The following is a 24186-nucleotide window of genomic DNA, read 5'->3' as shown; positions in this document are numbered from 1 at the left end:
CTTTCAAACCCCACCAAGGGATTTTCTCTTGTTATAAATTCATAATAGCTGTTAGTGGAGAACAAGCACACCCATGAGTCTGTGAATCCCTCCTTTATGCAGCCCGGTCTTTGATCATCACAGGTGAATAGGCAATCAACCAGACAACTGTGCTCTTCTCAAGGTGTAGCTTCATAAGGTTAGGTGTGGAGGTGGGAATTTGAATTTTCCTCCCCCTGGTATTTCCTGGGAAACCTACTTAACTTTGTTTATACCGAAAATTCCTCCCTGTCTAGCATATTGTTTAAAATAGTCCTTTGAAGCTCATGACACTTTTCAGAGTTTACACGGGCCACATCCCCCTCCTCTCAAAGTTATTACAATCCCATAATATATACATTTTGTATTCATAATACAATGGACTCCAAAGCTATTTAAAACATGATGCAATAAGATCTCCCAACATATTACAGCAAATTTCCATATCTGCATAACACTAAACTCAGATGAGAAGCTTTTGTGTGGGTAGGTGGGAAAAAGATTAAAGGCAACACCGAGGTAAGAACCTGGGCTAACTCTGCAGGGAAAATATGCCCTCAGAGGAGTATCTTAGAGTCCTTTCCGGAAATCCCTATAGTTCAACACAATTATGAGCCACTCCTTAATACAGAGCTGAGAAAAATATTCTTAATCTCTTAGAAAAGAGATTTGTTAAATATTTATAGTGTGTTTTGATTTCCTTTGGTATTAACTCTGGAATCTCTTTTTATACATCATTAAGAATAAATCATTTATAATAGAAGCAAAGTTTTATTTACCTCTAGCCACTTAGCAAGTCTATAGCTATTTTGTTTTCTTCATTCTGTGTCATTGCAAAATGATCTTTGAGTATTCTGAAGAATTATGTGGCTGGAGAGTTCATTTACATACCTTTAGTATAACACATTTTATTTAAAGTCCCACTGAGCACAATTCTGTCCTGCTTACTCAAACAGAGTAGTGCCTTTCTCTTCAATACCAGTGGAGTTATTCACAGATTAAGGTTTTACTCCATGTGAGTAAAGGTGACAGAATCAGGCCTTACAAAACATTTCTTGATAACAGCTGATAAATGCGACTCTTTTGAAACTATAGTTAATAATCTGCAATATTTGCATAAATGTGTACTAAAATGGATGACTTCAAACAATTGTCACTAATTAAGAGATTGAAAAAAAACAAAAGACTAATAACACTTTATAAACCAAGATAGGCATATTAGCATATTTTACCCCATATCATTGTTGCAATGTCACAAAGACAAATATTCCTGATTACACCTGAAGAAATACTATAACTAATGCAATCAATCATAGCAAGGGATTTTAGGTTGTTGTGGTGGTTTTTATATTCACACTGATTTTTATATTAGCCTTGTTGCTGAAATAGAAATATGAAACTGAATCAAATTTGTTGTAATATGTTGCTTGAAGGATTTCCTCTCAACTGAATTGTTAGCAACCATTTAAAAGTAGCTAATCAATAGGCAGACATTCAACCCAAGTTATATTCATTAGAGGAGAATGTATTTTTCAGAACTTCAATAACTGTTTATCTTTTGTGTGGCACTGGCATGCAACAAAATCTTCTTTGCCTACCTGAAGATTTGAGAGATTTTTTTTCAATTAACCTAAGACTGAAGAGTCACTCACAAAGAGGAGATAAAAAAGTCATTTAATTCCAGTTAATACAGCTCATTATTAATTACGACCACATAGCTCATTTTGAGTTATGTGCTTTGGGGTATGCAGAGAATTAAGGGCCAGACTTTTAAAGGGGTTAGGAGCCTAAATATCTTTAAATATCTGGCCCTAAGCCATGTAAACCCAGAGGACTATATGATAATATAATCAGTCCAAGTAATGTTGGAAGCTGAGGAACAAATTGCTTATGGAAAAAATTTCAGAAGCGACTATTTGTTTTGGTTTCAGAGTAGCATCTGTGTTAGTCTGTATCCGCAAAAAGAAAAGGAGTACTTGTGGCACCTTAGTCTCTAAAGTGCCACAAGCACTCCTTTTCTATTTGTTTTGGGTTCCTCAGTTTTTTGGTGCCCAACTCAAGACAACTTAGGAAGCACTTTGGGATTTTGTGTGTGTGTGTGTGTGTGTGTGTGTGAGTGTGAGTTTCAGCTCCCACCTGTCATGTAAGCAGAAAAAAATATGCAGCCCTGGGAATCTGGCTAAGTGTAATAATTACTGAGACTTAGGTCCTGGGCTGCATCTGAAGAGCATTAGACAACTTGGAGGGAGTAAGTGCAAAAGTGGTGTGAATACCACTTTGTGACCCTTAATCCCAGGGTTGGCAAATGCTTGGCCAGTTCCAAACACAACTTAGAGCAGCCAAATGCACCATTTACCACTGGCCCTGAGGAGTTGTCTTTGCGGCTGGGGACTGGTACCCAGAGCAACTTTACATCTTATGTCCCCTTGTCCATAGAATACAGGTCATGACTAGGGCCAGGGGAAGAGGTAACTAAGGCAGTTTTACATCAAGCTATGATTCATTTCATATGAAAGTGGAATCCTCAAGTAGCTGGATGCACCAGGTGTACTTTGCATAGGGAGAATGGGCAAGAAGACTTAATGCACTGAAGAATCAGTGCCCATAGCTTTACTTACAATCAAGGTTGCTTCTCTAATAGAACAAACACGTAAATTCTGTTGAATATTTAATGTTTGCTTTCTTATAAACAGATACAATATCCTATATGCATGCTATTTGTTTGTGTTTGTGCCATTCAGTTGCATCTCATTAGATAGCTGACCAATGCAGTTGTCCACAATGGCTTCCTATGCTTTGTTAAATATAGTGTCCTCTTATTGGCTTCTCTTTGTCCTATGGCACTGCTATCTGACCTACCTATAAAATGCATGATAAAGGTAAATACTCTGCTAGGGTATGTTTCTCAGTAACTGAATTTAAGAAAAGAGTGAAAAATCCTGTTGAGAGCTTCAACTGATTTCATGACCCAATTCATGACCATTCATGTAAGCACGTTTTTGCACAAATGTTTAAGGAATGCCTGCTGTTCATAAAAGATACCCATAAGGGTTTAGAAAAGATCTGCAAGAATTGTTCTAGGTCTGGAAAACATGCCTTATAGAAGAGACTAAAAAGTTCAGTCTATTTAGTAACTCCAAGAGATGGTTAATGGGTAACTTAGTCACAGTCTAGAAATACGTGCATGGAGAAGAGATTTCCAACAGTGGATTGCTCTTTAATCTAGAGGAAAAAGACAAAATAAGATCCTATGGACAGAAGCTACACAAATTCAGACGAGAAATAAGGCACAATTTTTAAGAGTGAGGATAATTAACCATTGGAACAATTTACGTTGTATGAATGTAGTGGATTCTCTATCACTTTAAGTCTTTAATTTAAGACTAAACGATATGCTACAGCTCAAAGCAGAAGTTGTGGGCTTAATGCAAAAATTATAGGATGAGATTCTCTGGCCTAAATTTTGCAGGAGTTTGGGCAAGATCAGTGTGGTCCCTTCTGGTCTTAAAAATCTATGAATCTATATTTGTGTGTGAGGAAAGATATTTGTGTACAAAATCCAATTCATTATTCTTCTTAGAAAGTTTCAGGCATAGAGCAGAAACAATACAAGGTGGTTTAGCTGACCAACCAAACATCACAAAGAGTTGACATGAACAGATCATAAAGAGACAATAGTTTGAAATTTGTTTGCATAAACTGTTTGTGGGACAATTTAATTTGCACAAATAAAATCTGTTGGTGAATAATTCACAAACAGGGGGAAAAAGGCAGAATTCATCATATCAGTTATTCAATCATGAATTCAATCAGCTGCACTGACAAGGGTGGTAGGCCATTAGAGCTGGAGTACTGGCTTTGTCTTAGATCATGGGAATAAGTGAACAGCATACGACTCCATGATTCTGCTCTATTGTTCTGAAAGCACAAATTATTAACTAAGCAGTACAAAATGATCTCTCTCTCTGACTACTTAGGGAGTTGCCACTGTTGTATTATCCTTAATACGTGCAAGAAAGCTTTAATTTTAGTAAACTATTGATGGCTGGTAATCACACAGGAATTGGTTCTTGAACGCCCCATAGAAGGGATATATGACCATGTTCCCTCATCACTGCATAGCCACCAAAAGCTCCACTGCATCAAAAACTCATTAACACAGCAGTGTGTGAGGGGTGGGAGAGGTATGGCACATGTCATAAATATAGAGGGAAGGGTAAACACCTTTAAAATCCCTCCTGGCCAGAGGGAAAAACCCTTTCACCTGTAAAGGGTTAAGAAGCTAAGATAACCTTGCTGGCACCTGACCAAAATGACCAATGAGGAGACAAGATACTTTCAAAAGCTGCGGGGAGGGAGAAACCTCTCTCTCTGTCTGTGTGATGCTTTTGCCAGAGACAGAACAAGAATGGAGTCTTAGAACTTAGTAAGTAATCTAGCTAGATTCTGATTCCTTTAAATGGCTGAAAAAATAAGCTGCGCTGAATGGAATGGATATTCCTGTTTTTGTGTCTTTTTGTAACTTAAGGTTTTGCCTAGAGGGATTCTCTATGTTTTGAATCTAATTACCCTGTAAGGTATTTACCATCCTGATTTTACAGAGGTGATTCTTTTTACTTCTATTAATATTCTTCTTTTAAGAAACTGAATGCTTTTTCATTGTTCTTAAGATCCAAGGGTTTGGGTCTGTGGTCACCTATACAAATTGGTGAGGATTTTTATCAAACCTTCCCCAGGAAAGGGGGTGTAACATTTGGGAGGATTTGGGGGGAAAATACGTTTCCAAACAGACTCTTTCCCAGTAACCTTTGTTAGACGTTTGTAAATACACTTTGATAAAGTACAAGGGCAAAAGGTAAAACAGTTTGTACCTTGGGGAAGTTTTAACCTAAGCTGGTAAAAGTAAGCTTAGGAGGTTTTCATGCAGATCCCCACATCTGTACCCTAGAGTTCAGAGTGGGGAAGGTACCTTGACAGCACATTAGAGGGGAATGGAGGACTCCAGCAAAAGCTGGTCTACATGATGTTTCCTTCTCCAAGCATGACTACAGAAAACATCCACATGTGTTCTATGCACCCTGTCAGAGGGGTCACATGAGTTGGGGGATGTCAAGAGGAGTATGGCATGGGAGACAGGGCTCCCTCTTATCACTGAAGATATGGCTATGTTATGCAGAGACAGTAGATGTTTCATACCTATGGCTGGAGGTTCTCGTGTCATTTGCCAATGCTTTTCAACATATGTAATTATTTTGATCATGCCCCCTATTAGTTGTATGCTGTGAAAAACCCTGTTCTTCCATGGTTAAGGTATAGCACAATGGTAGGTCTACAGAAAACTTCTTCTCTTCTGTTATTTAGATGTGGCAAATATGCTCCTTACAGTGGATTTCTTTAGGCAAGTAATGAAGTTTACAAGGCAGTAAACAATTAATGACATTGCTTAGTGCACGTCACACTATCTGAATTTTGAAATTTACAGCCATCTGGATTGCCCCCTGCTGCTTTGAAGCTTTTGGTAAAAGTTCACTTTGGACTGCAGCACATTTTAAAGATAGGAACTTAAATGCCAGTATCAGAGGAAACCTACTGCCATGGGTTTGAACTAGTTATTCTGCAGCTCTAATTTGGGGCAGCTCAAAAGATGTTTTGTGGTCACAGAGATATTTTGAGAAAGGAGTTTTTCAGGTAGGGTAAAATTCAGGTTTATCAATTGTCTCCTCAAGGGAACCCAGTGGAAAAAAATGGTTTCTTTTCCTAAGTCACAATTACTTTATTTTAGATAGCCCTCTATGAAGAAAAGTATTACATAATCCTCCAAGGATCAAGTTGTTAGAGTGAGATTCCAGTTTCAGGCATGTCCCATTGTATAAGCCTCCTAGGATCAAACTCAGCGAGAACCCTTCAAAGGCCCTCTAACATGGTGTAATTTATCTTTTTTGGAGGCTGACCTATTAAGGCTTGCATTCTGGTGAAGTTCAGTAACAAATGAGCTTTCAGACTGATGCTGCTGGCTCAATGACCTTGATATGAACACAATCCACACTGGTGTCTTCTACCCAGAACAAACTAATACAACGTATTTGTTTCTCTTCCATGTTTTCTGCCATAGACACAATATGATAGAAAAGCTTCAGAGAACTGGTGGGAAGTTAAAACACTATGAGCCAGACAACTCAGATACGGGCTGCTTACGGGTCACACCAGTCATTGTGGGACGGCTACATTGTAGAGTAGAGTTAATTTGCCCTGAAAGAATTTTCCCTGGAAGTTTAAATCAGCATACAATTGTTTTCATTCAGTGATCGGTCAGAAGAGGGGAAAGGGAAATGACAATGACCAACAAATATTTTACAACATGTGCAAACAGTAACATCTTCTGGCATATGTGCAACTGCCCCAAGTCAATTCAGCTCTGACTGAACACTGCTGTGCTGCAACTAATCAACCCCAATTTGGTATTTTTAAATCAAAGGATTTCTTGGTCAGTCTGCTGGGTAGATCACATTTAAAAGTCAGCCATAACCAGGGATAAGCGTCACCCCTGAAATTGGATGGTATCGCAATATCCAGACAAAGGATGAATATCACTCGAATGCTAGGAAATCCCTTCCATTCCCTTCAGTTCAAACACTGGATTTTAGAAGAAAAGCTAACACTTGTGTGTGTTGTTAGTGCTTTCTTGGTGTTAGCTTTAGCTCGTTAGAGATGGAGGGATCTGAGTTTAATACTGATATCCCCCAACTTCCAGAATGAAGAGCAGAGCAAAGATGGTTCTGAGGCTCCTACTTTCTGTCCCCTTTTCCCTACATATCATGTTGCTACAGTCTGCGGCAGAAGACAGGATCTGAAGCCACATCCCTCTGCTTCATCCTGTTAGTGGTTGGAACCAAACAGGGAAAAGAAGTGAGACCCTCTGCTCAGCTTCTTCCTACTGCTTCCTGTGGAAATGGATGCTATGGGGCTGCTGCAGTGCTGAGATGAGACAAATGCTAAAGATCTGCTCTCCCCTACTGCTCCCTGTGATTGGCTGAAGAAATGAATGGGGGTGGAGACAGAGCTCCCAGCTGAAGCACTGGACAGTACTTGGAGAACAGCTTTCCAGAGGTGGCTGTGAAGCTGCTATGTGATCCTTTTGATCATGCAGCAAAATAAAAATCCTCCCACCTCGAAACCAACACATCTCGAAACCAACACACACAGTCACAGGTTATTGCTGACCTAGATTTAATCCAGCTAGTTTGGGCCCTGGAACAGTGAAGTCGCCGCAGCATTGGCTAACTGCCCAAGTAACTAATCCAGGGCTCTAGGTGGACTCGTACAACACACACTGAAGCCCATGCTGGCTTTAAGATAGCTAGATTAAAGATAGATAGCTTGGGTATGTCTCCAGGAGCTAGAATCACCTCACTCACTGCAATGTAAATAGGGCCCCACACAGAGAGAAATCATGCATTATAGAAGTAGAAGAATTAACTTTACAAAAACTCAATAATGAGCCTTCCTGCCTGCCTGTGTGGGGTATTAAGGGAGTATAAGGAGCCTCCTTTTTTCCTGCATGGGCTATCTGCATCACCAGAGCCTGTGGGTGGAGAATGAGCTGGCTGGGAGAGTTGAGCCTTAGCTTTGCTCACCCAATACTGAACCCACCACAGGGAGCAGCGAACTAGTCTGCACCAGCCCTTTTGCTGGCACAGGTGATTTTTCCCTAGGAGTGTGGAGGAAGCAGGAACCAGAGTGTTACTCTTGCAACCTGACTCTTACTCTGCTCCTTTGGTAGCTGAAGACTGCTCTGCTTATCACTTCAGCCAGACTGCAGGACTACAGTCCAGTACTTGATGAGCAGGGGAGAGTGACATAGGAGGAAGGCAGAAGGAAGAGCAAAACTAGGGTACTTCCAGAAGACTACTGAGATATTGGCTTATGTTTGATCACTCGGTAAAACCCCTATATACCTTTACTGCCATTGGTGTTACCTTCCCCATCCTCCCCCTCCCATATGACTATCTCCCCCGTAGTGGATAGCTTGTTAGACAAAGGGTAACTGTGTTTTAAGTCTACCTCTGATTTCCACATGCAGAGAAATATCATTGCTTGAGCACGATACAGCAATATCGCCACCATACACAGTGCCTGAAAAATTCCATGAAACTCAACCACAGAATATTGTTTAATAAATGTTGACTGAGGTGCTTTCATCCAGAGCTATTTTATTACAGAAAGATTGTCCAGCATATTTTGGGAAAAGGTCCCATTTTTAAAACTCTGCTCTACCTCCTCAGTTTGGACTACTTGCAAGCTACGATTGAGATAATTATGTTTCTCAACTATGCTGATGTCCATAATGTATGTACAAACAGCTAAGAGGAAATGATACCTACTAATAATCAAAGTACTACTTCATCATAGCCTTCCTTTCTTCTGCTCCTATCTGTCTTTCACCACTCCTCGTCCATTAAATATCGAGCTAGCCACCAGGGGTCCTCTTTCTTTATGGCTATCTTGGAATTTCAAGCATGATTTACATTTCTTTGATGTGTATTGGTCTCCGAATCATTACCAGTTTTACTCTCCTACCACAACAGCAGATTTTTCCCCCCAAGACAAGAAATTCAGAACAAGAATGTTGAAAGGAAAAGAGTAAGCTGTACAGGAAAGACCACTGGGAAATGAGAGGATGAAATGATGACACAAGGCATAAAACTTGAGGCTTTTCTTGACAGCTGCACAGACAAGGACAAAAAATATACACTAGTCTTTCCTTTCAAAAGTAATGCTAAAATGTAGAATTTGGTTAGGTTGTCAAAAAAAATGTAAACTTCTCGCTAATCTTGTTATGGCCATTACAACATATTCTGCCGGGCATTAGAAAGATGAAAGCAACATGTGGTTTCTTGCTGATCTATTCTTAATTGTGAATCTAGGGCTTTATCCCACTTTCACTGAAGTCAATGGAAAGACTTCCACAGATTTCATCTGAAGTTGGAAAAGGTCCAAAAAGTCTCTAGGAGATGCTTTCTGCTGGAATCTAAAAAATATGTTCAGCTAACACTTGAGGAAGTAGAGATATTGTACTGTTCTTGCAGATGTGCTCAAATTCATTAGCATTGAAAGTTGTTCTAGAACTTAAGGGTGAGGAAGCATTAAATCTGGCACCAAGATTGTCTGGGCAGCACTTAGCAGCTCTTCTAGATGTCTTGACTGAAAGCCATCAAGTTTATAATGGTATTTCTATTACCTGAACCAGTAATGAACATGTGCTACATAAAGGATGTGACTTCTTGGTCATTTAGTTTTAAGGTTAGCATCCATAAAAAATTACTTCTCCAGAGAAATCTTTTTAATCTACATAATGAGGAATCTACAAGGGCCATAAAAATGTAAGAAGTGCAATCAGTATTCTCCCTCACTGAATTATTCAGAGAAAATATTTAACACTAGGATCTTAGCATATGGCATAAGTATATATGCAAAGTGTTACAAGTTTCAAATGATGCGGGATTCCTGCCATGATGAACAAGGTTTAATTCCTCTACAAGGTAGCCTTTGTACATTACGACTTGTGGCTTCACTGTCTGATCATCCTTTCACTTATTCCCAGGAGACAAAATTGTCTTGAGCCTGTATCCAAATAGATACCAAAAGGTGGTGTCTGAGTTTTACCTGAATTGGACCATTAGTGCTCTTCCTAAAACTCCATTCTTGGTTGGAGGAAATTAAGCACAATACACTACATGTCAAAAGGCTTTGTGTGTATTTGGATTAGGGCATCGAGGAAGCCAACTAGGTTTTTTTTTTTTTAGCTTTTGGGAATCATAGTGAAGGTATAGCCATTTCCATTTATAACCTTTCTAAGTGGATCAGGCTGTGAACTGAAACCTAAAATAGCTATAGTTCCTTAGTGTGTTAAAGCCACTCTACAAGTGCCGAGGTGGCATCAATACCATGCCTCTAATATTTCCATCATAAAAATCTGCAGAACTGCTTATTATGTGATGGTATTCACAGAACTCTCACTTCTCTCTCAGCTCAGATCTCTAGATCTGATGTTTGCTTTAGGAGTGCAGTTCTTTAATCTTGTGAACTGGAAAGCCTCAGCCCACATTCCTGGATATTGGACTGCTCAATAAACGTCCAAAACCTCTAAATACCCACCCTGAAGAAGAAAAACAACTATTGCTTATCATAGTAACTGGAGCTGATGTATTTCTTGCTCATATTAACCTGGCCACTTTCACCTCTTCCTTGGAGTTTCACTTTCATGAACACTTGGTTTGGCTGAAGGGACTGAGGAGTTTGGGGCTATACGCTCTTTTCACAACCTTGGCTATGAATGTTCAGTACCATGAAACGTCACTCACAACATCCTGACAAGCACTGTTTTCCAGGAAAGTCCCCAAAGCCTAGCAGAATGGAGAGAGGAGGGTGGCGCACATTCTACAAGTTTGAATCTGCAGAGGCAACATTCCCAAAGAATCAGTTACTATGGTAAGTAACTTGTTTTTTCTTGCTAGATCTAAGTAATAGCATTACTGTCTTTCTGGCTAGCTTGCTGCCTTTGATTGATAGCTATTAAATTAGGTTTTACCTCCTCGGTTCTGTCCAGATTAAATACATTTATAGCACAGCATGGAACAATGAGGCAAAGGAACAAGTGGCAATTACTTTAGTCTATTTTAGCCTCCTTTATAGTTAATCATTTAAACAGTGAAGCGGGGGGGGGGGAGGGGGGGGACGACACCTGTGTAAATTTGAAGAAAAGAAAATGGAATGATCAGGCATGAGCTATGTTTAATCTACAACAGTTTGCAAATAACACTAGTCAGAAAATGTGATTTGTAAAATTTTGAGAATGACTTTTAGATAGTGAATCAAAGAGAGGCATTAAATATGCAAGACTGTGTCAGCTTAAAATTGCTGAACTCAACAGAGATACAAAGATGATGAATTTGGCCAATTGTGTGTGACTTTTCAAATAATTAATATTTTAGTTTTAGATTTTTGGGTTTTTTTTAACATTTAGAATGAGGAAGGTGACTTCTCATTGTATCAGAATAGGAAATTCACTGTATGACTGGTGCTTCAGATAGTGTTTCAAATGTCATATATTCACCAAGCATGAAAACCATGACTCTCATGCCTGTGAATAACTGCATCTCATGCTGGCATTTTCCCATGTGGTCATCATAAATGGCCCTGGGACGTATATAGAAGTGGTTTCCTAAGGCAGATATCCTGTGGCTAGACAGGAACATCCCATTCAGTGGCTGCTGACAGGAAGGAGGAACATATATTTCAATTCATATACTTGGCACATATATGAAGTAGGAATGGTAGTATGTATAAATAGAACAACAAGCAGTTTCTCCCCCAAACTTCTGGCCAGAATCCTAGCCCTCAAGTTAGACATGGCTATATTGCACACGCTGCAAACAGGACTATACACATTCAATTCTTTGCTGTTGGTGAGACAAGAAAAATGTGAATGTAAAGCCTGCTATATAGCCAATAAATCAGGTTTCTGTTTAAATCCAGAAGAGATCCAGCTATTTTCTGAGGGTCTAAGATGTACAGCCAACTAGCCAGAAATTTCCAGTGTCCTGATATCTCATCCATTCACTCCTTCTCTTCCAGAGATTCAAAGCTCCATTTGTCTGGTTATGTTTGATCATCAAATAGCTAAAGATAGCAATTCTTAATAGAACTGGATGAATTTTTTTCAGTGAATTGATTTTTTTCAAAACGTCATTTCAATTTTTAATCTGGCCAATTTTTTTTTAACACACACACACACACACACACACACACACACACACACACTGGTGAAAAACACCTGAAACAGCCATAACTGAAACAAAAGCTCAAAAAAAAATACTGTTGACTCTAAACGAATTGCAAAAACACCAAAAAGCAAAACAAAACAAATTTATTTCAGGTCTATTCAAAACATTTCAATCAATTTTAAGTGATTTTTTTTCAAGTTTTCAGATTCAACAAAAAAAATTAAAAATTTTGTTTTGGTTCAAATTGAAGTGGATTTTTTTTCTTATTTTTCAGTGTAGCCCCATACACATTATTCACTCAGCTGTAGCTTTTAATACTGTTATCCATAGAACACTTACTAGTGACTTGCCTGAGCAGCCACCCATGACACCTCAGCCACACTGCGATTTTTAGTGCACTGCCTCAAGCAGAGCTCCATAAGAACGGCCCTACTGGCTGAGACCAAAGGTCCATCTAGCCCAGTATCCCGTCTTCTGATAGTGGCCAATGCCAGGTGCCCCAAAGGGAAGGAACAGAACAGGCAATCCATCAAGTGATCCATTCCCTGTTGCCCATTCCCAGCTTCTGGCAAACAGAGGCTAGGAATACCATCCCTGCCCATCCTGGCTAATAGCCATTGAATAGCTAGCATGTGTGGATCTATCTGCTCTGGGAAGCATTTTCTAAATTCAGCAGAGATGTGACTGTTCTATTATTGAGTATCTTTCTGTAGCCTGATCATCCTTTGGTGTTAGATTATTAATTATTATTGATTAATGATTAACAGGAAATGACTTTAGCAAGATGAAAAAGTTGGCTGATAGAACTGAGGTTTCATTTTTGGGGTAAAGGGATGAGCATTCTTGTGAAGGACCCAGAGTCAGGGAACTAGTTTCTGCAGGAGATCAAACTGAACCCAAATCTCACCATCTTTAGGAGGGCTACAAGATAGCCCTGCATAAACAAACAAACTATTCCCCAAGCAACCAAGTAATGACACCACTCCATGCGGAAGGAATTCACCATCAGATAGCTATTCCTGAAAGAAACCAGATAAAAAAGACAAGTTTCAGAGTGGTAGCAGTGTTAGTCCATATCAGCAAAAAACCAAGGAATACTTGTGGCACTTTGAGACTATCAAATTTATTTGGGGATAAGCTTTCATGGGCTAAAACCCACTTCATCGGATGCATGCAGTGGAAATACATTAGGAAGATGTATATACACAGAGAACATGAAAAAATGGGTGTTGCCATACCAACTGTAACAAGACTAATCAATTAAGATGGGCTATTATCAGCAGGAGGAAAAAAAAACTTGTGTAGTGATAATCAGGAAAAGAAGCCCTTGAGGAATTCCACCATGATTTCAACAATTTCTATCCCACCATCAACCTCAGCCTGGACCAATCCACACAAGAGATCCATTTCCTGGACACTACAGTGCTAATAAGCGATGGTCACATAAACACCACCCTATACTGGAAACCTACTGACTGCTATACTTACCTACATGCCTCCATCTTTCATCCAGATCATACCACACGATCCACTGTCTACAGCCAAGCTCTACGATACAACCACATTTGCTCCAATCCCTCGGACAGAGACAAACACCTACAAGATCTCTATCAAGCGTTCTTACAACTACAATACCCACCTGTGAAGAAACAGATTGATAGAGCCAGAAGAGTACCCAAAAGTCACCTACTTTTTGTTGGGACTGGTAGTAACAGAATGCCACTAGCCATCCCTTCAGCCCCCAACTAAAACCTCTCCAGTACATCATAAAGGATCTACAACCTATTCTGAAGGATGATCCCTCACTCTCACAGATTTTGGGAGACAGGCCAATCCTCGCTTACAGACAGCCCCCCAACCTGAAGCAAATACTCACCAGCAACCGCATACCACACAACAGAACCACTAAACCAGGAACCTATCCTTGCAACAAAGCCTGTTGCCAACTCTGTCCATATATCTATTCAAGGGACACCATCAAAGGACCTAATCACATCAGCCACACCATAAGAGGCTTGTTCACTGCACATGTACCAAAGTGATATATGCCATCATGTGCCAACAATGCCCCCTGCCATGTACATTGGCCAAACCGGACAATCTCTACCAAAAGAATAAATGGACACAAATCAGATGTCAAGAATTATAACATTCAAAAACCAGTCAGAGAACACTTCAATCTCTTTGGTCATTCGATTACAGACCTAAAAGTTGCAATTCTTCAACAAAAAAACTTCAGAACCAGACTCCAACAAGAGACTGCTGAATTGGAATTAATTTGCAAACTGGATACAATTAACTTAGGTTTGAATAGAGACTGGGAGTGGATGGTTCATTACGCAAAGCAAAAACTATTTCCCCATGATAATTTTCCCCTATTGTTACTCACACCTTCTTGTCAACTGTTTGAAATGGGCCATCCTGATTATCACTAAAGTTTTTTTTCTCCTGCTGATAATAGTCCACCTTAATTGATTAGTCTCATTACAGTTGGCATGGCAACACCCATTTTTTCATGTTCTCTGTGTGTATATATATCTTCCTACTGTATTTTCCACTGCATACATCCAATGAAGTGGGTTTTAGCCCACGAAAGCTTATGCCCAAATAAATTTGTTAGTCTCAAAGTGCCACAAGTACTCCTCTTTTTTGAGGATAAAAAGGAGTAAGGCAGAGAGCTCCTCCCACTGGAGATAATGTGATACATCTTTAATGTTATGAGGGACTCAAATACCACATCAACAAGCACCATAGAAATATCTATAAATAAAGTGTATTCAGAAGTGTGATCTTCATATCACTTTTCAAAAAAGCATTAATTTTCCTGTGCTATTGCCAGATACAAGAAGTCAGGTAAGCCATAGCCAAGTTCACAGTCCAACTGACATTTGAACCAAGGGTTTGGAGCCCACTTAAAAATGAAAAAAGGACTTTTTCAGGCTGGTCTGAAAAACAAAAATTGTGATGGATCTGCAAAGCAGGGGACTAAAGCTCCCATTAGCCTCTCACCCAATTGTATATCTCCTTCCCTGGTAAGGTCCTTAAATAGGAAGTGTCTGGGCCCTGTTGGGCAGGGGAGCAGTATGGCAGCATGGAGATGGAGAGAAGCCCCAGGAATAATGGACAGAACTGCATGTGGAAGAGGCTGTGACTGCTGGACATCACAGCTGGATGCAGGTCTGTCTAGACCTTATGGGGGAGCAGCAGTGGCTGGGCAGGAAGCCACTGCAGAGGGGTCCTAGTGAGAGACATTAACTGAATCTGGCTTGGAAACTCACTAGTGTTTATCTATTTAAACAGAGACTGGACTGGAGAAACATCTGAGGCACTAGGCCTGAAGAACCCTGACTCTCAACTGGACTGTCCAGGGACCCAAACAAGAACCACTATTGCTCACTTTGAATTATACCTGTTTAAACCTCCATACCAAGGGTATTTTCAATCATCCCCTTTCCTGCCAGCGCTTGTAAAAACCTTTCCCTGAGCCACGTGTCTGAGTGGTGATTGGGAACACCACTAGGACTAGTGCCTACAAGCTGTAGCTGCTGATGTACCTGCAGTGTTGCCTCCGAGACACAGTGCACTCAGCAGGCTACTGGCATCCCAATAATTACAAAACCTTTCTATAACCATGGCTTAAAGATTCTATAAAGGCTCAGTACAGACAAGGTTTGTGTTTAGTAAAAGAAGAACTTGCCCAGCTCTATACTTTAATCTTCCCTATTAATGTTATCCTCCTATAAAGACAATGCAACCTATAAGATCCAAGGTACCAGTCATTTAGGTCAAATTTGCCAAAAGTTATTTTCCAGTGGTGTATGGCTGTGTAATAGCAGCTTTCATGTCTTAGGAGATTTCTCCCCATCTCCTAAAAATTAACTATTCAAACAAACAAACTCTCTTTCATTTCATAACATCTTTGTTTGTGCAGCTGCATCATCAATGCTGCTGGCAGGAATGTGCTCCACTCCATGGATGGCACTTATTAGTTATCTGTTTCACGTAGGCCATCAAGGGAGCACTCATACTGGGTCTTTCCTGTGTCACACCAAAACATTGGTGGTTTAAATATTTTCATTGACAAGACGGAATTACTAACAATTTTGATGTAGAGATGTGACAAAGATGTGGACGATAGAAACTATGAACTGTTCAAACACGCTTTACTGCTTACATTTGAACTGACCCCTGAGGCACTTAGTCAAAGATTTGGGGTTATACAAAAGACCCTTGGTGTCCCCTACATGGAAGTCATCACTCTGATGGGAGACTCTCTCAACAAATGAGGTAAGGGTGCAGGGGTCACTACCCTGCAGGATTTGTATAACCTGATTTGGGTTATAGTAGCTTCTCTAAGGTCTGTCCTCAGGATCTTAAAATGTGGCTAGTGGACAGGAAGCCTAAAGACCTGCGGACTACAAGCAGGCTGGCAGATGAGCAAGTCTGGATATGGGAAGAGACCGAAAGGGGACTGGCCTAAGCATGAGTCTGGTGAAAGAGAACCCATGGAAGCATCCCAGGAGTGGGACTCAGGCGAACCCAGAGTTGACAAGGTAGTCAAGGGGGGCAGACCGCCAAGTGTCATCAGAGACCTGAGATGTAATTACTGTAGGCAGAAAAGAAAAGGAGTACTTTTGGCACCTTAGAGACTAACAAATTTATTTGAGCTTTCGTGAGCTACAGCTCACTTCATCGGATGCATTTGGCGGAAAATACAGTGGGGAGATTTATACACAGAGAGAGAACATGAAACAATGGGTTTTATCATACACACTGTAAGGAGAGTGATCACTTAAGATGAGCCATTATCAGCAGGAAGGAGCGGGGGAAAGAAGGAAAACCTTTTGTGGTGATAATCAAGGTGGGCCATTTCCAGCAGTTAACAAGAACATCTGAGGAACAGTGGGAGGTGGGGTGGGGGGAGAAATAACATGGGGAAATAGTTTTACTTTATGTAATGACTCATCCACTCCCAGTCTCTATTCAAGCCTAAGTTAATTGTATCCAGTTTGCAAATTAATTCCAATTCAGCAGTCTCTCGTTGGAGTCTGTTTTTGAAGCTTTTTTGTTGAAGAATAGCCACCCTCAGGTCTGTAATCGAGTGACCGGAGAGGCTGAAGTGTTCTCCAACTGGTTTTGAATGTTATAATTCTTGACGTCTGATTTGTGTCCATTTATTCTTTTACGTAGAGACTGTCCAGTTTGACCAATGTACATGGTAGAGGGGCATTGCTGGCACATGATGGCATATATCACATTGGTAGATGCGCAGGTGAACGAGCCTCTGATAGTGTGGCTGATGTGATTAGGCCCTATGATGGTGACCCCTGAATAGATATGTGGACAGAGTTGACAACGGGCTTTGTTGCAAGGATAGGTTCCTGGGTTAGTGGTTCTGTTGTGTGGTGTATGGTTGCTGTTGAGTATTTGCTTCAGGTTGGGGGGCTGTCTGTAAGCAAGGACTGGCCTGTCTCCCAAGATCTGTGAGAGTGATGGGTCGTCCTTCAGGATAGGTTGTAGATCCTTGATGATGCGTTGGAGAGATTTTAGTTGGGGGCTGAAGGTGATGGCTAGTGGCGTTCTGTTATTTTCTTTGTTGGGGCTGTCCTGTAGTAGGTGACTTCTGGGTACTCTTCTGGCTCTGTCAATCTGTTTCTTCACCTCAGCAGGTGGGTATTGTAGTTGTAAGAATGCATGATAGAGATCTTGTAGGTGTTTGTCTCTGTCTGAGGGGTTGGAGCAAATGCGGTTATATCGTAGAGCTTGGCTGTAAACAATGGATCGTTTTGGAAATGAAGAGATGGAGAGATTGTGGGCCAGAGAGAAGCCAGCCGGTTTGACCAGCTGAAGAATAAAGAGTGAGGCAGAAGACCAAGGAACCCTGTAATTGCTACAATTACAGACCTGAGAGTGGCTATCCTTCAACAAAAAACTTCAAAAACAGATTCCAACGAGAGACTGCTGAATTGGAATTAATTTGCAAACTGGATACAATTTACTTAGGCTTGAATAGAGATTGGGAGTGGATGAGTCATTACATAAAAATATTTCCCCATATTATTTCTCCCCCACCCCACCCCCACACTGTTCCTCAGACGTTCTTGTTAACTGCTGGAAATGGCCCACCTTGATTATCACCACAAAATGTTTTCCTTCTTCCCCCCCCCCCCTCCTTCCTGCTGGTAATAGCTCATCTTAAGTGATCACTCTCCTACAGTGTGTATGATAAAACCCATTGTTTCATGTTCTCTGTGTGTGTATATAAATCTCCCCACTGTATTTTCCACCGAATGCATCCGATGAAGTGAGCTGTAGCTCATGAAAGCTTATGCTCAAGTAAATTTGTTAGTCTCTAAGGTGCCACAAGTACTCCTTTTCTTTTTTTGCGAATACAGACTAACATGGCTGCTACTCTGAAACCTGTAGGCAGAAAGGGCATAAGGTTGTGCAATGCCCAAAGATCAGAGAATTGGTGGCCCAACTGAACCCTCAAAGGGATAACAAAGGAAATGCTCAGGACAGAGGGCCTAACTCAACCTCTGTCCACCCATGAAGGCAGCCTGTAACCACAGTCTCAAAGAGTTAATGAGGTGAGTGACCTTTTGTAGGAAAGCAGCCACACAGCCAGCTCCTCAGGAGTAGAGGGAGTGTTGGCAGTCAGGGTCCCACTCCAGTGCCCCATGTACATGTCATCTTGTACTATCTGGAGCTCAGGCACACCTGATCCCCAATGGGAAAGGAAAGTGGTTGTCAATGGGAAAACATTCGTGAGATGGAGAGATTGTGGGCCAGAGAGAACTCAGACCCTGTGTAGTGCAACCCCATCAAATGCTGAAGGGATGTGTAACTTGGGTAAAGGTCCCAAATATGCTGCCCCTGGCTCAGATCCCCAGGCAAATACAGGAGGGATCAGGGTGGCTGGTAGTGCGGTCCTCCAAAATAACAGTTTTGATGTGTCCTTTTGGGAAATGACAGTATCTCTTTGCCTTTGTAATGACAGAGGATTTGAATCTAGGGAGTGCACAGGCTGAGGATTCAGGTAATGTCAGAGAACATGAAAATAGCCAGGTAGACTGGCAAGGGGTGATTTCCCCTCCCCCCTCCCAGCTTGTAACCTAAAGGAAGAGCTGCTAAGCTCAAGATACCTGACTCACCGGACACTGAGACACCTGAGCCCAGAGATTCGGCTGGGTTAAGATCATATGCTGAAGGGATCACCACCTATTCTAACCTAGGGGTGAGGATACCCCAGGCTGTGGCCAAGACAAACACCACAAGGAGGAATGTGGGCTCATTGCCCTACCCACTCCCAGGCAGATAAGAGACGAGACAGTGCCAGGACCCTATCCCAGTTTGAAGCCCAAAGGTTTTGGGGTGGCAACAAGGCACGGGGCTGCATAAAAGCTCTTTGTGTGCACCCTGCGAGTGTCATCAAGCAGACCAGATCCTTTCGAGGATGCGAAGCTGCTCTGAACTGTGTATTGTAAACTGTAATTCTGATGGATTAGAAGGGGTGCTAAGAAAATCTTGACAGTGCCTGGTATAACAACTGCCAAGAATATTTTGTATGAAGTGTGCCTCAGTTTCCCCTAGTGCTGCATGATTAATTGGGGGGGAAGGTGTTTTCTTTGCAGAAGAATCCAGAGATCCAGGTGGGCCTGACAATGGCCCTGCGATTTGTTAGCTAGCAACTGATAACCCTGGCCCAATGTGGGAAGCCAGCCGGTTTGACCAGCTGAAGAACAAAGAGTGAGGCAGGAGAAGACCAAGGAACCCTGTTTGCCCCAGAATAGGAACAAAAGACAGAGGAGATGCCCGGAGGGTGGCAACATGTGGGCTGTGGTCTGCTGGACACACACTTCAGGACTGGGGGAAAACAGTGGACTCAACAGAGAGGTCTGAGCTCACCTGGGCTCTGGGAATACCCAGATGGACTATGCCGTAACTTTTCTATTCTTTATGCTAACCAAATACTTTCTAGGCTGTGTTCTAGACATCTAATAAACCCTCCTGTTTTTACAACACTGCCTGAGAGTCACTTCAGTCTAAAATGGTCAGGGGTGCATTGCTCCCTCTGGGCATGCAAGCCTTCCCGAGGTGTCCAATTCAAGTGAACTCACTGAGGGGAGCTCAAAGAGGAAGCAGGGGGTGCTGAAGGCTCCAGTGTTCAATCTCAGAAGGCATGAAGCCAAGCAGCTTATCTCAGTGAGAGTGTGTGACCCTAAAGGGTTAACATCCTAAAGGGGTCCTCCCAGGGACTGTTCCAGAGCCCTGCTAGAGTAGTGAACCTGTGAATCCATGACAAGAGGATGTTGCTTTTTTTAAATAACAATTACAAGGCAAGCCAAACTTTGAGCAGAATCATGTTGTGGATAGCCCTTGAAGAGTGTCGCAGCCATCTCATTGTTCTATAATTTATAAACCACAAATGAAAGTGTTTGTTATTTCAGCACTAGCATCTAAACAATCACTATTACCTGTAGGTGATGGCTGTCACAAGTTACTGCTGTTAATTGCTAAGGCAAGCTGCTGCATAATGGGGATCTTATAGGAGGCATATAATGAATCACATAACAGTTACAAGAGGGCATTCAGAAAGACAAACTGGGTTGAGGAAGGGGGAATCATCCCCTCAAAATTTAAATGAGGGGGATTATTTTAAGGAGAGTCTTATAAATATATGTGTAGTCCCTACATTACTGAGCATATGGGCTGAATTAATCAAAGGAATAACAGATATGCTTATTTAGTTGTGAATTTTGGCACAGTTATTCATTCTGGCCCAATTCTGGCCCCACTGCACAGCCCAACTACTGAGATATGCTCCAGTCGCTCTTAACCTTTTCAGACGACTGTATCCCTTCCAGGAATCTGATTTGTGTAGCCCCAAGTTTCTGCTCACTTAAAAAATACTTGCTTACAAAATCAGACATAAAAATACAAAAAAGTGTCACAGTATACTTTTAATGAAAAATTGTACTTATATTTCAGTTTATAGTATAAACAAGTCATTGTCTGTATGAAATTTTAGTTTTTACTGACTTCATAGTACTTTTTATGTAGCTTGTTGTAAAACTAGGCAAATATCTAGATGAGTTGATGCAGCCTCTGGAAGACCTCTGGTTGAGGTTCCCCTGGTTGAGAACCACAGCTCTAGGAAATTTTGCCAAAAGGAAACAAGGAAGAAATCTTCTACTCTTCCCCAGACTACAGACTGTACTGGAGGCACTGACAGCTAGATCCACAAAAGGACAACTGAGGCACTTACATTTAGGCACCACAGATCCTCCTTGACTGCCCCCTAAATCTGTAGCACCTAGATTTCCATGATTATAGTCCCCTAGTCATCTAAGTTTCTACGTGTGAGTGTGAACATGGCTGCCTCAGTCTAGGTACCTGGGAGCTGAGGCACCCAACCCAGGGCTGTGGATTCTACTGGGTATTAAGGCACCTAAAAGTTAAGTGCTGCAATGCTGAGCATTGTTACCTTAAGTCCCTTTGCAGATCTAGCCCTGTATGCCTACCATCCCCAATACCTGTTAGCTCCAAATGATCTCAGATCCACTGATCATTTCCTTATGCCATCTCCTAGTTGTGCACTGATGAACGGGGAGCCCTACAGAGCTGGGTTCTGTGGCATACCGGTAATGTGCATCCTCTGCATGAGCTCATCAAATCCTCCTTATGTCATGCCCCAGGTACTTGCAGCCCTGCCAGTCACTGGAAAAGGGACCTCTGTGTCTGTGGAGGAAGGCACAGGATTTACCCCCAAAATTTGAAAGCCAATTTTTAAGGAGTTAAATTCCAAATTTCTCTATTACAGAAAGCTGTCAAATATGTTTTGGTAGCAACCACACCATGACCACCATCACTTGCTCATTCAGTTTACCTTTAATCCTGAATGAGTTCATCTCTTGTATCCCAGTCTTAAGTTATGCATAATGCTTTTGTGATGTGTACAACAAATATAGATGCCAGGACAAGACCATCAAGTCTGTTTAGACTGCCTTGAATTTGAACTCTGACCACCAGAAACAAAAGGTAAGACATTTATTGCGCCATCAATTATTATACACCCTCAAAGCATAACTTTCAACAACAGTATTTCTGGTACTTGCATGCAGGGAAAATTATAATCAGTACCTGTCAGTAGGTTGGGTATGTGTGGGATATCAACAAGCAGTCCAGTAGCTCAAGTACAGTAGTAAATAAAAAAGTCAATTTTTACTACATACACTCCTTAGAAGGCATTCTGGTTTAATGCTTATGCTTTAGCCCTTTTTTTTTCCAGGTAATTTTCACAACAGATGTATGCATACCTAATGCTGAAGCCATTTTAGTATATCAGAAATGGATAATTGAGAATTAATTCCAAGCTTATTTTTCATGTGAAAGTGCTATACATTACTCATTGTTGAAATAACTAATCATTTTCTTTGTGCTAGTCTCTTGAGGAATTTTAAACAAAGCCACAATAATTGGTTTGTTATTTCACGTCTGCCTAGTTGTTTCCCACTATATTAAAAAGGTATTAATTGCTGACAGTGATGGGGGGAAAATGTACATGTTTGCCTGATGAAGCTTTTACTTATTTTCAGTCAACATAATTACCCTTTATTAACACATTTGTTATCTAAACAATAGCCTACACTTTATTTATTCCACTAATAATTTGACATTCATAATTGCCTAACGTTTGTACTGTTACAATAGCAACGAACAAACAAGATGGATTTCGTGGGAAAGAACATGATATGGTGAGTTTTTTTTCTTCTTCACAATATTAATCGAAGTCACACACAAAGCAATATCAACTGTATGGTGTTCCACAAAAGAATAAAGACCATACCTTAATTTTAAGCAACATGTATAAGAGTAAAACCACTACTGATGGAGTGGATACATACATTGGTCTTAGGTGTCGTAACACCCAACTCCCAGCCACACTGCACATTATATGGGGAGAGTTTAAGTGCCTCAGAAAGGAATTCAGAGAAGCCAGCAAGCTGAGCAGGGGCCACCTAAGCCAGCCAGTAGTGAAATGCAGAGGAAAGAGTTGGGGCTTAGAGCTCAGATCCACAAAGGGACTTAAGCGCCTGACTCACAGGCCAAAAGGAGGCCCCTGTCTCTGCTTGGGATTCACAGCCCTGAACTCTCTCAGAGTTAGAAGGTGGTCAGCCCTTTTTTGTGAAAAAGCAGAGCTACCCCACCCCAAAATTCCAGTGGTCAGGGCACTTAACTGGCATATAGGAGACCCAGGTTGGAATTGCTGCTCTGTTTCATTGGTGCAAGGAGTTGAACCCAGGTCACCCACTGACTACCAGGCTATTGGCTCTTTTGTAGCCTGTTGAAAAAGCTCCACTTCGTAGAAATAACTAAATATGTTAAATAAATGTGATTGGATCACAGAGTGCCTCAGAGTGACTCTATAGCCCAGTGGTTAGGTCACTCCCCTGCAAAGTGGGAGCATTATGTTCTAGTCCCTGCTCCAATTAATATTTAGTTACACAAAGGGGAACAGCTTCAACAGGACAGATGAAGGGACACTCACCCCAGAATACCCAGTAGCCTGGTGGTCAAGGCATTCTCCAGGAAGGAGAGAGATTTGTGTTCCAGTCCCTGTTCTAAGTCTGCTACTTGGTGGTGTCAGGACTTAGGCCTTGCCTACACTACAAAGTTAGAACAGCAGAATTTGCCTTTTGTTAACCTGTGTGCACGTGTCTACACTCAAATTTATCTCCTGTTGATGTAAGCACCCCATTATGGCAGTAACACCACCTCCCTGAATGGTGATGAGCCATGGTCGATGTACTACAGTCAATCCAATGTGAGTGTAGACACTGCATGAATCCTCTAGCAGTTGTCCCCACACTGAACACTCTGGTCACAACTGTGAACTTCTAAGCCCAGAGGTCTTCCCCTCTCCGGTATATTTTAGAAATGTGTTTTCCTGATTGACCAGCTTGGTGAGCACACCTAGCAGCTCTCTCTTGTTGTGTGCAACAGCCCAACCAACCATGCCATGATCTTGAGAAACTGGAGAAATGATCTGAAATAAATAGGATGGAATTCAATAACGCCAGTGCAAAGCACTACTCTTGGGAAGGAATGATCAACTGTACAAATACAAAAAGGGAAAAGACTGCCTAGGAAGGAGTACTAAAAAAAAGGATCCAGGGGTTAACATGGATCACAAACTAAATACGAGTCAACAAAGCAATACTGTTGCAAAAAAAAAGCACACATCATTCTGGGATGTATTAGCAGGAGAGTTGTAAGTAAGACAAGAAGTAATTCTTCCGCTCTACTCAGCACTGATAAGGTCTGAACTGGAGTACTGGAAAGGAAATATGTCAGGAAAGATGCGGACAAGCTGGAGAAAGTA

At 41.3% G+C, this 24186-nt stretch overlaps 1 protein-coding gene and 1 long non-coding RNA gene across 3 annotated transcripts in view; one reads left to right on the top strand and one right to left on the bottom strand.

Annotated features, from left to right (window-relative positions):
* KCNIP4 (potassium voltage-gated channel interacting protein 4) overlaps positions 1-24186 on the bottom strand; it is an 849263-nt gene that overhangs the window by 477305 nt on the left and 347772 nt on the right. The gene's annotated exons all lie outside the window — the stretch shown is intronic.
* Positions 6831-15655, top strand: LOC122460099. Its single transcript, XR_006281181.1, has 3 exons — positions 6831-6924; positions 10407-10506; positions 15102-15655. It is a non-coding gene; the product is annotated as an uncharacterized LOC122460099 (long non-coding RNA).

The sequence above is a fragment of the Dermochelys coriacea genome, chromosome 4 (assembly GCF_009764565.3).
Source record: "Dermochelys coriacea isolate rDerCor1 chromosome 4, rDerCor1.pri.v4, whole genome shotgun sequence".
In the NCBI taxonomy this organism is placed as follows: Eukaryota; Metazoa; Chordata; order Testudines; family Dermochelyidae; genus Dermochelys; species Dermochelys coriacea.
This window is presented reverse-complemented; position numbering and strand designations above follow the sequence as displayed.